Source organism: Podarcis erhardii (assembly GCF_964252035.2).
Source record: "Podarcis erhardii genome assembly, chromosome: 7".
NCBI lineage: Eukaryota > Metazoa > Chordata > Lepidosauria > Squamata > Lacertidae > Podarcis > Podarcis erhardii.
In genome coordinates this window covers 3,451,334-3,463,412 of record NC_138511.1, presented here as the reverse complement: position 1 = coordinate 3,463,412, position 12,079 = coordinate 3,451,334, and the positions used below count along the sequence as shown (strand labels likewise).

The window sequence follows — 12,079 nt, the reverse complement described above, 5'->3', positions numbered from 1 at the left end:
CACAATATACAAAATACTTCTCCAAAACCCCACTAGACGTAATCAAAAAGCAATGGGAGGACAACATAGGCTATTAGATTACCCCACCCAGTGGACCAGGATGTGGTCTAAACCCCTCTTTAAATCCATAACAGCAAAAAGAAATCACTTATCAGTGAAAAGAAAAGAACCCACTCTGATACTCACTTACAGGTGGTACCTAACACCATGGAAACTAGTGCTAATACGCCCAGGAACCTCACCAAAATGCTGGAGAGGATGCACCTCCACAGGCACATACCTTCACATGTGATGGGAATGTCCTAAGATCCAACTCTTCTGGAGGGCAATCATACAAGAAATATGCAAAATAACTAAACTAAACAAGTATTAGATAACTAAACAAGTATTAGAAGTCACCCCAGAACTGGCCCTACTAAACGCTTTCCAAGATAATAATGCCCACTCACACCATAAAGAGCTCATAACCCACCTACTCTCAGCAGCCAGAAACATAGCCAGACACTGGAGAGACCTGTCAGGAGGAAGCATGGACCAAAGGTATCAAATAGTATGGGAAACAGCCTTATTAGAAAAAATATAAACTGAAACTGACAAATAGAAGAAGACGCCTTCACCCTGGTATGGTTCCCCTTTATCACGTACACAGCCCAACAAGACAACGACAAGTATCCGCCGACAGCATACTAATCAGTCTGGCTAAACTGATTCCAAAATACATACTCACACTCCGCTCACACATAAAAACAATTCTCACTACAGCCAACCAAAGACAACCAACCACACCCTAAGCCCCCCACAACCTTTCTCACCACCAAGGAAACACAACAAATGAATACTAAGAGAACCCATACAAGTAACGCTGACACAACCCCCCCCCACTAAGTAGAAGAACAGAAGAATAACCACCCCACCCCACCCCACTCACCATTCCCCCTTCCCCCTCTTTCCCCCTTTTTTCTCCCTAATTGTTTAAAGCAATTCATGAACCAAGAACCTATACATTGACCACTAATAATGAAACATATGTTGTAAATATTTTTCCACATTAATATGCTATTTTTGTGATATACAAATGGCATGAGAAAACTTGGTATACTTATTTGTATAACGTTATTCTTGTTTATAAAACAAACAAACAAATAAAGAAGTGGATCCTTGGTCTGAAAAGGTAGAAGACACCTCATGTAACTGGCCTGTAAAGAACAAAAGCTCCACCAGCTTTTACTGATGTGCTTGACATTTCTAACTTGTTTTACTGCAATACTGTGCTTTTAGTTGGTAACGCACCTTGCGATATTTAGATATGAAAGTGCAGATTATAAACATTAAAATAAATAAGTAGCTATCTGCTATCATCTAACCACGATGTAAGCAAGGTGCAAGCAAATCAGGATGCCGCCTGGAAGGTCCCTCTCTTGGCAAAAGGGCTATTTGCCTCCCTCCAGCCTTCTAGAAAGGGGACCAAGCTCATTGACTCATGAGCCACCAAGCGCACCCTCTCCTGGGAAGGGCCCTGGGCTACAGCTGGGACTGCACTCAATCTGAGCAGCAAACTTCCCTCCTCGCCCTCTGGCCCACCCTCTGGCCCACCTTGCAACGTGGTTGCTCAGCACAGCTTTCCAGCACCCGCAAGCCCTCTGTTTCTCCTCCCCACCCTGGCTTTGTGGCTGCCTTTATGAGCCTGGTTATCTTCTCTTTCCAGACTCCCATCATTTACTTGCTTCTTTGCTTCCCGGCCTGTTAATTACAGGCCTGATGTGGGCGAACAGAATAGAGAGAGGGGGTGTTATTTAGATGGATAACTGCTTTTGTTTCCCCCCTGCCAGACTGTGGAAACTGGAAGAGGTGAGTTAAAAGAGGAAGATTTATACCAGGATCCTCTCCCTGCGGCTCACCACCAGGATTTATAACTTGCTCTGGTTCAAACTATGTTCAGGAACTGGTGGCTCATAAAAGTGAAGGATTGAGAGGTGCCAGCTAGGGCCAGGTGGCAGCAGATGCCGGGAAAGACACCCCCCGCCCGCCAGCCCTGCCGATGCTGCTCCTGGCCTCCAGCCATCTCCTTATTGCAGCTCTGGGCGTCCCACACATGGAGCCTTCTCAGTCCCTCTCAGTTCTTAATTTCAGCTCTCAGGCACTAACAGCTATACTGAGTCAATGCTGGGCTCAGGGTGTCACAGCAGGGTTCTAAGGTACACAGCTAGGCATAAGCTAAGCCGGCGTTGTCCCAACACTTGACATGCCCTCTGAGCTGGGTGGGCATGGTTGTTGTCCCAAGGCTTGGGACTGGGCAATAAAGAGGAGGCTGGGTCTGCTCAGCCCAGTTGCCGTTGCATCCTTGACAATGGAGGCGGAGACAATACGGCTGGCTCACTGTCCAATCTGGTCTTAGGGGAGCACTTCACTGATGAGCAGGGGTGTTGAAGTCATGCTGCCGCATTGGAAACATCCAATAACACGGAGGTGAGACTGAGAGTCCTAGAACTACACCTACAAGGAGCCACGACAGTCACAGCTGAGGAACATGTGGCCCCTGACAAGTTCTTGGACTTGAAGTCACACCACAATGGTCAATTCTTGGGAATGACAGGAATTGTGTTACACAAGTCAAAACACACCTGTCCTCCTAAATTCACTCTGAATTGCGCAATGCAGTTCTACAACCCAAAAATGTGCACAAAACTCCCCCTATATAAGAGAAAGTGTGCACAAAATGCACATATTGGCAAAAATAGCATGCACTATTATTAGGAGAGATGCACACAAAAATATGCACAAATTTTCATTTATTTTTATTTTATTTTTTTGCAAAGTGATGTGGAAATGGGATGGACTGAATTTACAATGGGAAAAATGAGAAAGTGATAGAAACCAAATTTTGCAGGTTTATCCATCCCTAGTTTTTAGAGCCAAAGTTCTGTCATTATGTCAACTTCTGTTCTGGGTCAGAGCAGAATCCAGTACATCCATCAGACTGGAAAAAGCCAACACTTTCCTTTTCTAGTCCTCATGGATGTGCAGATAAATCAGGGAGAAGGCTTAAAACTCAAATGTGAAAGTCAGTAAAGCACTTGTGCTATTTCTTCCCCGTACACCAGGCTCATCCCAACTTGCCTTTGCTGCTCCACTGCCCACCTGCTTTGGGCTGCTCTCCATTGCTCTAGGGGTGTGTGGATATGAAACAACAAGTTGGGTGCTTAGTGAGGCAATCTCAGCATTGCTTTGCCCAATGCCAAACCCATCCACAACAACACACACCAATCTGCTTGTATAAAGAAAGGCCTTTTTCATGCTCACTGGACTGGTGCTGATAGGCAATGTAGTCCAAAACATCTAGAGCGAACCAAGTTGAGAAAGGCTGGTCTAGATGTAGTAACTGGGCAAGAATACCTCACGTAGGACAACATCACATAAAACGTTACTACTACTGGCTGGTTTAGCCGGACAGTCAAAGCTGTTTCCCAAGGTGTGGCCGCTGTTGCCTGCTGACAGCTTCTAGGAGCCACAGGTGAGAGCTGGGAGCAGGATGAGGGCCAAAGGTGGAAAAACTATCCCTGAAGGAGCACAATGTTTTCCCCCACCAAAGGTACTACCCTCCCCTAACACCCCATAAACCCTAAACCAGGTGAGGGTAGCCGATGGGTCCCAAACCCTTGGTGAGTTAGGGACTTCCCCTGCATGCGAAGACAGGCTCTGGCGGATTGAATGGATGAGACCAAGAGTGAGTCCAATGGTCAAGAAGAATTGAAAGTCATTTGGCAGTGGCATTGCTCCCCATAATTTACACATGTGTTTATTTGTCCCACTTTCCCTCTCTAATTAAACAGTTTCTATAGGTTAGAAAATACAAAATCCAGCACATCTTGTTTACCAGCAGCAAAAGCAAAATGAGCACATACTATAGGCAATGACCCCTTCATGGATCACTGCCTTGCCGTGGTGAAGGGGCTTGAAGAACTCAGAGAAGCTATGAACTATGCCGAGCAGGACCACCCAAGACGGACAGGTCATAGTGGAGAGTTTCGACCAAACGTGATCCACCTGGAGCAGGAACCGGCAAGCCACTCCAGTATCCCTGCCAAGAAAACTCCATGGACAAAGACAACAGGCATATAAAAGTTATGACGCTGGAAGATGAGCCCCTCAGGTCGGAAGGCGTCCAACATGCTACTGGGGAAGAGCGGAGGACAAATACAAGTAGATCCAGAGCTGATGAAGCGGCTGGGCCAAAGCCGAAAGGAAGCTCAGTTGCGGATATGCCTGGAAGCGAAAGGAAAGTCCAATGCTGTAAAGAAAAATATTGCATAGGAACCTGGAATGTAAGAACCATGAACCTGGGTAAGTTGGATGTGGTCAAAAATGAGATGGCAAGAATAAATATTGACATCCTGGGCATCAGTGAACTAAAATGGACGGGAATGGGCGAATTCAGTTCGGATGACCATCATATCTACTACTGTGGGCAAGAAACCCGCAAAAGAAATGGAGTGGCCTTCATAGTCAACAAAAGAGTGGAGAAAGCTGTACTGGGATTCAATCTAAAAAATGATAGAATGATCTCAATACAAATCCAAGGCAGATCTTTTAACATCACAGTAATCCACGTTTATGCACCAACTACTGGTGCTGAAGAAAGTGAAATTGAGCAATTCTATGAAGACTTACAACACCTTATAGAAATGACACCAAAGAAGGATGTTCATCTCATTATAGGGGATTGGAATGCTAAAGTAGGGAATCAAGAGATAAAAGGAACAACTGGCAAGTTTGGCCTTGGAGAGCAAAATGAAGCAGGGCAAAGGCTAATAGAGTTCTGTCAAGAGAACAAGCTGGTCATCACAAACACGCTTTTCCAACAACACAAGAGACGACTTTACACGTGGACATCACCAGATGGGCAGCATCGAAATCAGATTGATTATATTCTCTGCAGGCAAAGATGGAGAAGCTCTATACAATCAGCAAAAACAAGACCTGGAGCTGACTGTGGCTCAGATCATCAGCTTCTTATAGCAAAATTCAAGCTTAAACTGAAAAAGTAGGAAAAACCACTGGGCTGGTAAGATACAATCTAAATCAAATCCCTTATGAATACACAGTGGAAGTGAGGAACAGGTTTAAGGATTTAGATTTGCTAGACAGAGTGCCTGAAGAACTATGGATGGAGGCTCGCAACATTATACAGGAGGCAGCAACGAAAACCATCCCAATGAAAAGGAAATGCAAGAAAGCAAAGTGGCTGTCCAACGAGGCCTTAAAATAGCGGGGGAGAGAAGGCAAGCAAAATGCGAGGGAGATAGAGAAAGACACAGGAAATTGAATGCAGATTTCAAAAAAATAGCAAGGAGAGATAAGAAAGCCTTCTTAAACGAGCAATGCAAAGAAATAGAGGAAAACAACAGAATGGGAAGAACCAGAGATCTGTTCAAGAAAATTGGAGATATGAAATTTCGTTCAAAGATTGCCATAATAAAGGACAAAAATGGTAAGGACCTAACAGAAGCAGAAGACATCAAGAAGAGGTGGCAAGAATACACAGAGGAATTATACCAGAAAGATATGGATGTCTCGTACACCCCAGGTAGTGGGGTTGCTGACCTTGAGCCAGACATCCTGGAGAGTGAAGTCAAATGGGCCTTAGAAAGCACTGCAAATAACAAGGCCAGTGGAAGTGATGGTATTCCAGCTGAACTATTTAAAATTTTAAAAGATGATGCTGTTAAGGTGCTACAGTCAATATGCCAGCAAGTTTGGAAAACTCAGCAGTGGCCAGAGGATTGGAGAAGATCAGTCTACATCCCAATCCCAAAGAAGGGCAGTGCCAAAGAATGCTCCAACTACCACACAATTGCACTCATTTCACATGCTAGCAAGGTTATGCTTAAAATTCTACAAGGAAGGCTCAAGCAGTATGTGGACCGAGAACTCCCAGAAGTGCAAGCTGGATTTAGAAGAGGCAGAGGAACCAGAGACCAAATTGCAAACATGCGCTGGATTATGGAGAAAGCTAGAGAGTTCCAGAAAGACATCTACTTCTGCTTCATTGACTATGCAAAAGCCTTTGACTGTGTCGACCACAGCAAACTATGGCAAGTTCTTAAAGAAATGGGAGTGCCTGATCACCTCATCTGTCTCCTGAGAAATCTCTATGTGGGACAAGAAGCTACAGTTAGAACTGGATATGGAACAACTCATTGGTTCAAAATTGGGAAAGGAGGACGACAAGGCTGTATATTGTCTCCCTGCTTATTTAACATATGCAGAATTCATCATGCGAAAGGCTGGGCTGGATGAATCCCTAGCTGGAATTAAGATTGCTGGAAGAAATATCAACAACCTCAGATATGCAGATGACACAACCTTGATGGCAGAAAGTGAGGAGGAATTAAAGAACCTTTTATTGAGGGTGAAAGAGGAGAGCGCAAAATATGGTCTGAAGCTCAACATCAAAAAAACGAAGATCATGGCTACTGGTCCCATCACCTCCTGGCAAATAGAAGGAGAAGAAATGGAGGCAGTGAGAGATTTTACTTTCTTGGGCTCCATGCTCACTGCAGATGGCGACAGCAGCCACGAAATTAAGAGACGCCTGCTTCTTGGGAGGAAAGCCATGACCAACCTAGACAGCATCTTAAAAAGTAGAGACATCACCTTGCCAACAAAGGTCCGTATAGTAAAAGCTATGGTTTTCCCAGTAGTGACGTATGGAAGTGAGAGCTGGACCATAAAGAAGGCTGATCGCCGAAGAATTGATGTTTTTGAATTATGGTGCTGGAGAGTCCCATGGACTGCAAGAAGATCAAACCTATCCATTCTTAAGGAAATCAGCCCTGAGTGCTCACTGGAAGGACAGATCGTGAAGCTGAGGCTCCAAGACTTTGGCCACCTCATGAGAAGAGAAGACTCCCTGGAAAAGACCCTGATGTTGGGAAAGATGGAGGGCACAAGGAGAAGGGGACGACAGAGGACGAGATGGTTGGATAGTGTCTTCGAAGCTACAAACATGAGTCTGACCAAACTGCGGGAGGTAGTGGAAGACAGAAGTGCCTGGCGTGCTCTGGTCCATGGGGTCACGAAGAGTCGGACACGACTAAACGACTAAACAACAAAACAACAACAACAATAGGCAATGATCCCTGTTTCAAATTACTTCCGACTCTGAAAAACAGCCATCTGTTTCTAGGCTTTGCTTTTCTTCAAAGATAGCAAACAGAATGTACAATTCCCAGGATCCTCTGACTGGGAGTCATTACTATTAGACAGGTAGGGCAGCTGCAGGGCAGCAGCTGAAGAAGGAGCAAAAAGGGTTTTCTTGTGTGTGTGTTTCTTTGTGGCAGATTAGCTGCTCTCCCTGTGCAAAGGTCAGAGGGGGCAGGGTTTCTGTTGAGGCAGGTGATTAGCTGTGGGAGGAGCTTATCAGAGCTTGCAGGGCAGCGGCGCGCGCAGTTTGATCCATCTTTTAGATTTAGGGGAGCTAGTCCCAAACATTTCTTGGGGGAGACCTAGGTTTTTTTTGGGGGGGGAGTTATTTGTCCTGTCTTCATGCTTTTTATGATGGAGGACCGCTGTAGCCACCCCCAACGACACGTTCTCAAGATGGAGGGTGAGGGAACAGCTGCAGTCGCCTGCGGTTCCTGCGCAATGTTTGCCATCTTGCCAAAGGTTTCAGGCAGCTTTACCTGCAGCAATTGCATGTTGATTGCCCTCTTAAAAGACAAAGTCCAGCAACTGGAGGAACGTGTGGCTACGCTCCAAAGAATTAGAGAGCTGGAGCTCTTCTTGGAAGCAACAGAGCACACCGTCTCCACCAAGGAGGAGACAGGGGACACCCCTGAGAAGGAGGCTAGTTCACCAACACAGGAGCCAGATATATGGAGAAACGTGACTCAAAGAAGTTCACTCTGATTGTTTAGAAATACACAATCGCTTTGAGGTCCTCTCCCCTAGCATGGAAGACAAAGAGCAGACTCCATTTGAGGATCTCCCCCTCATTACAGTCGATCAGGTATATGAAGACGAGCAGCAAAGTCAGTCCTCAGGGAATGTGCAGGCGACCTTGGAACGGACAGATCACGGAAGAACCCCGACCAAACCTAAGAAGAGGCGTGTAGTGGTGATAGGGGATTCCCTATTGAGGGGAACAGAAGCAGTGATCTGTGGGCCTGACAAGATGTCTCGGGAAGTGTGCTGTCTCCCCGGAGCTAAGATCCAAGATGTAACTGAACGACTGCAAGGAATCATAAAACCCACTGACAAATACCCCTTCCTCTTGGTTCATGTGGGAACCAATGACACTGCAAGCAATAGCCTCCAGAAGATCAAAAGAGACTACGAGGCTCTGGGCAGGAAATTGAAGCAATTAAATGCACAAATTGTCATCTCATCTGTCCTCCCAGTTGAACGACGTGGCCCAGGGAGAGAGGGAAAAATAGTGGAAGTGAACAGCTGGCTTCGCAAATGGTGTAAACAGGAACGGTTTGGATTCTTAGATCACGGACTGCAGTTTCTTGAAGATGGACTTCTGGCAAGCGATGGGCTGCACCTCACAACGGTTGGGAGGAATGTTTTTGCCAAAAATCTCAGAAACCTCATCAGGAGGGCTTTAAACTGTCTAATGTGGGGGAGGGAGACAGAGCTCCGGAAGGTAGGAGTCTATCAATTGATGAAGATGATCATCCAAATGTCATAGACCAAATGGAGCAAACAGCACGCAGACCTGGTGGTGGGAGGAAAAAATCCTTAAATAAGAGACACGGGGGAATGATTAATGGACTTCAATGTCTGTACACTAATGCGCAAAGCATGGGAAATAAACAAGATGAGCTTGAGCTCTTGGTACAGCAAACTAAATATGACATGATAGGCATCACTGAAACCTGGTGGGATAAGTCCCATGATTGGAATGTAATAATGGAGGGATACAATCTATTTCAGAGAAACAGACCAGACAAGAAAGGAGGAAGATATGTCAGGGATGTGTATACCTGTGAAGAGATCCAAGATTTAGAACCTCAAAGCCAAAGTGAGAGCATTTGGGTCAAAATTAAGGGAGAGAAGAATAACAGGGACCTCATTGTGGGAGTTTACTATAGATCCCCAAGCCAAACGGAGGACATAGATGATGCCTTCCTGGAACAGATGGCCAAGCATGCAAAAGGAAGGGAGATAGTAGTAATGGGGGACTTCAATTACCCAGATATTTGCTGGATGTCAAACTCAGCCAAGAGCATAAGGTCAAACAGATTCCTCACTGGCCTTGCAGACAACTTCATTGTCCAGAAAGTGGGAGAAGCAACAAGAGGAACAGCCATTTTAGATCTGGTCCTAACCAATGTTGATGACCTGGTTAGTGGGGTAGAAGTGGAAGGATCATTAGGCGCAAGTGATCATGCGCTTCTGAAGTTTACTATACAGCGGAAAGGAGCAGCCAAGCATACTAGGACTCAATTTCTTGACTTTAAGAAAGCCGACTTCATAAAACTTAGGGAAGTGCTGGGTGAGATCCCATGGACAGTAATACTAAAAGGAAAGGGAGTTCATGATGGCTGGGAGTTTGTTAAGAGGGAGATAGTAAAAGCACAACTTCAGGCAATACCAATGAGATGGAAACATGGAAGGTGCCTAAAGAAGCCAGGGTGGCTATCTAAAGAACTTTTAACTGAGTTAAGATTAAAAAAGGATGTGTACAAAAAATGGAAAAGGGGGGAAACCACCAAAGAGGAATTCAAACAAATAGCCAGCACGTGTAGACACAAAGTCAGAAAAGCTAAAGCACAGAATGAACTCAGGCTTGCTAGAGAGGTTAAAAGCAACAAAAAAGGCTTTTATGGGTATGTTCGTAGCAAAAGGAAGAACAAAGAAACAGTGGGGTCACTCAGAGGAGAAGATGGTGAAATGCAAACAGGGGACACAGAAAGGGCTGAACTCCTCAATGCCTTCTTTGCCTCAGTCTTCTCCGATAAAGAAAACAATGCCCGACCTGAAGAATTTGGAGCAAATGATTCAGCAGAGGAAACACAGCCCAGAATAACTAAGGAGATAGTACAAGAATAGTTGGCTAGTTTAGATGTATTCAAGTCTCCAGGGCCAGATGAACTGCATCCAAGAGTATTAAAAGAACTGGCAGATGTGATCTCAGAACCACTGGCAGAACCATCTTTGAGAATTCCTGGAGAACAGGCGAAGTCCCGGCAGACTGGAGGAGGGCAAATTTTGTCCCTATTTTCAAAAAGGGGAAAAGAGAGGACCCAAATAATTACCGCCCAGTCAGTCTGACATCAATACCAGAGAAGATTCTGGAGCAGATCATTAAGCAAACAGTCTGTGAGCACCTAGAAAGGAATGCTGTGATCACCAATAGTCAGCATGGATTTCTGAAAAATAAGTCATGTCAGACTAACCTGATCTAATTTTTTGACAGAATTACAAGCCTGGTAGATGAAGGGAACGCAGTGGATGTAGCCTACCTTGATTTCAGCAAGACATTTGACAAGGTGCCCCATGATATTCTTGTAAAGAAGCTGGTAAAATGCAGTCTTGACTTTGCTACCACTCAGTGGATTTGTAACTGGCTGACTGACCGAACCCAAAGGGTGCTCATCAATGGTTCCTCTTCATCCTGGAGAAGAGTGACTAGTGGGGTGCTACAGGGTTCTGTCTTGGGCCCCGTCTTATTCAACATCTTTATCAACGACTTGTATGATGGACTCAAGGGCATCCTGATCAAATTTGCAGATGACACCAAACTGGGAGGGGTGGCTAACACCCCAGAGGACAGGATCACACTTCAAAACGACCTTGACAGATTAGAGAACTGGGCCAAAACAAACAAGATGAATTTTAACAGGGAGAAATGTAAAGTATTGCACTTGGGCAAAACAAATGAGAGGCACAAATACAAGATGGGTGACACCTGGCTTGAGAGCAGTACATGTGAAAAGGATCTAGGAGTCTTGGTTGACCACAAACTTGTCATGAGCCAACAGTGTGACGCGGCAGCTTAAAAAGCCAATGCAATTCTGGGCTGCATCAATAGGAGTATAGCATCTAGATCAAGGGAAGTAATAGTGCCACTGTATTCTGCTCTGGTCAGACCTCACCTGGAGTACTGTGTCCAGTTCTGGGCACCACAGTTCAAGAAGGACACTGACAAACTGGAACGTGTCCAGAGGAGGGCAACCAAAATGGTCAAAGGCCTGGAAACGATGCCTTATGAGGAACGGCTAAGGGAGCTGGGCATGTTTAGCCTGGAGAAGAGGAAGTTAAGGGGTGATATGATAGCCATGTTCAAATATATAAAAGGATGTCACATAGAGGAGGGAGAAAGGTTGTTTTCTGCTGCTCCAGAGAAGCGGACACGGAGCAATGGTTCCAAACTACAAGAAAGAAGATTCCACCTAAACATTAGGAAGAACTTCCTGACAGTAAGAGCTGTTCGACAGTGGAATTTAGTCATGGTTAGTCATGGTTAGTCATGTGGTGTTAAAGAAGGATAGAACTTTGTTTTTATATGCTACAACAGCAGCAAGGATTCTCATTGCTAAGTATTGGAAGACATCAGACTTACCAACCCTGGAAGAATGGCAGATGAAGATGACAGATTATATGGGACTTGCAGAGATGACGGGCAGAATCCGAGACCAGGAGAAAGAGACAGTGGAAGAAGATTGGAAGAAATTTAAGGACTATCTTAATAAATACTATAAGATTAAGGAATGTTAGATTGACGTGGATTTAAAAATATGGTGGTTTTCAGAGATATTAGAGTATGAAAAGGAATGGAATTTGTTAAAAAATTTTGGGAAATAAGGGAATGGAGTTGCTGACGGGATAATGAAATTAGAATACAAAACGGTGAGGTATGAGGAAGTCGGGGAAATTAGGTTGAGAAAATAATTTTTGGAATTATACTTGTTGTTTTTTGTTTGTGTTTGTCTTTATTGCAATTGTTTTGTATTGGTATGTTTTACTGGAAAATTCAATAAATATTATTAAAAAAAAAAAAAGACAGTAAGAGCTGTTCGACAGTGGAATTTGCTGCCAAGGAGTGTGGTGGAGTCTCCTTCTTTGGAGGTCT

General features: G+C 44.7%; 1 protein-coding gene across 1 annotated transcript in view; it reads right to left on the bottom strand.

Annotated features, from left to right (window-relative positions):
* Nucleotides 1–12,079, bottom strand: part of FAM178B (family with sequence similarity 178 member B) — a gene marked incomplete at its 3' end in the record, with an annotated part of 184,565 nt that overhangs the window by 103,223 nt on the left and 69,263 nt on the right. The window lies entirely within an intron of this gene.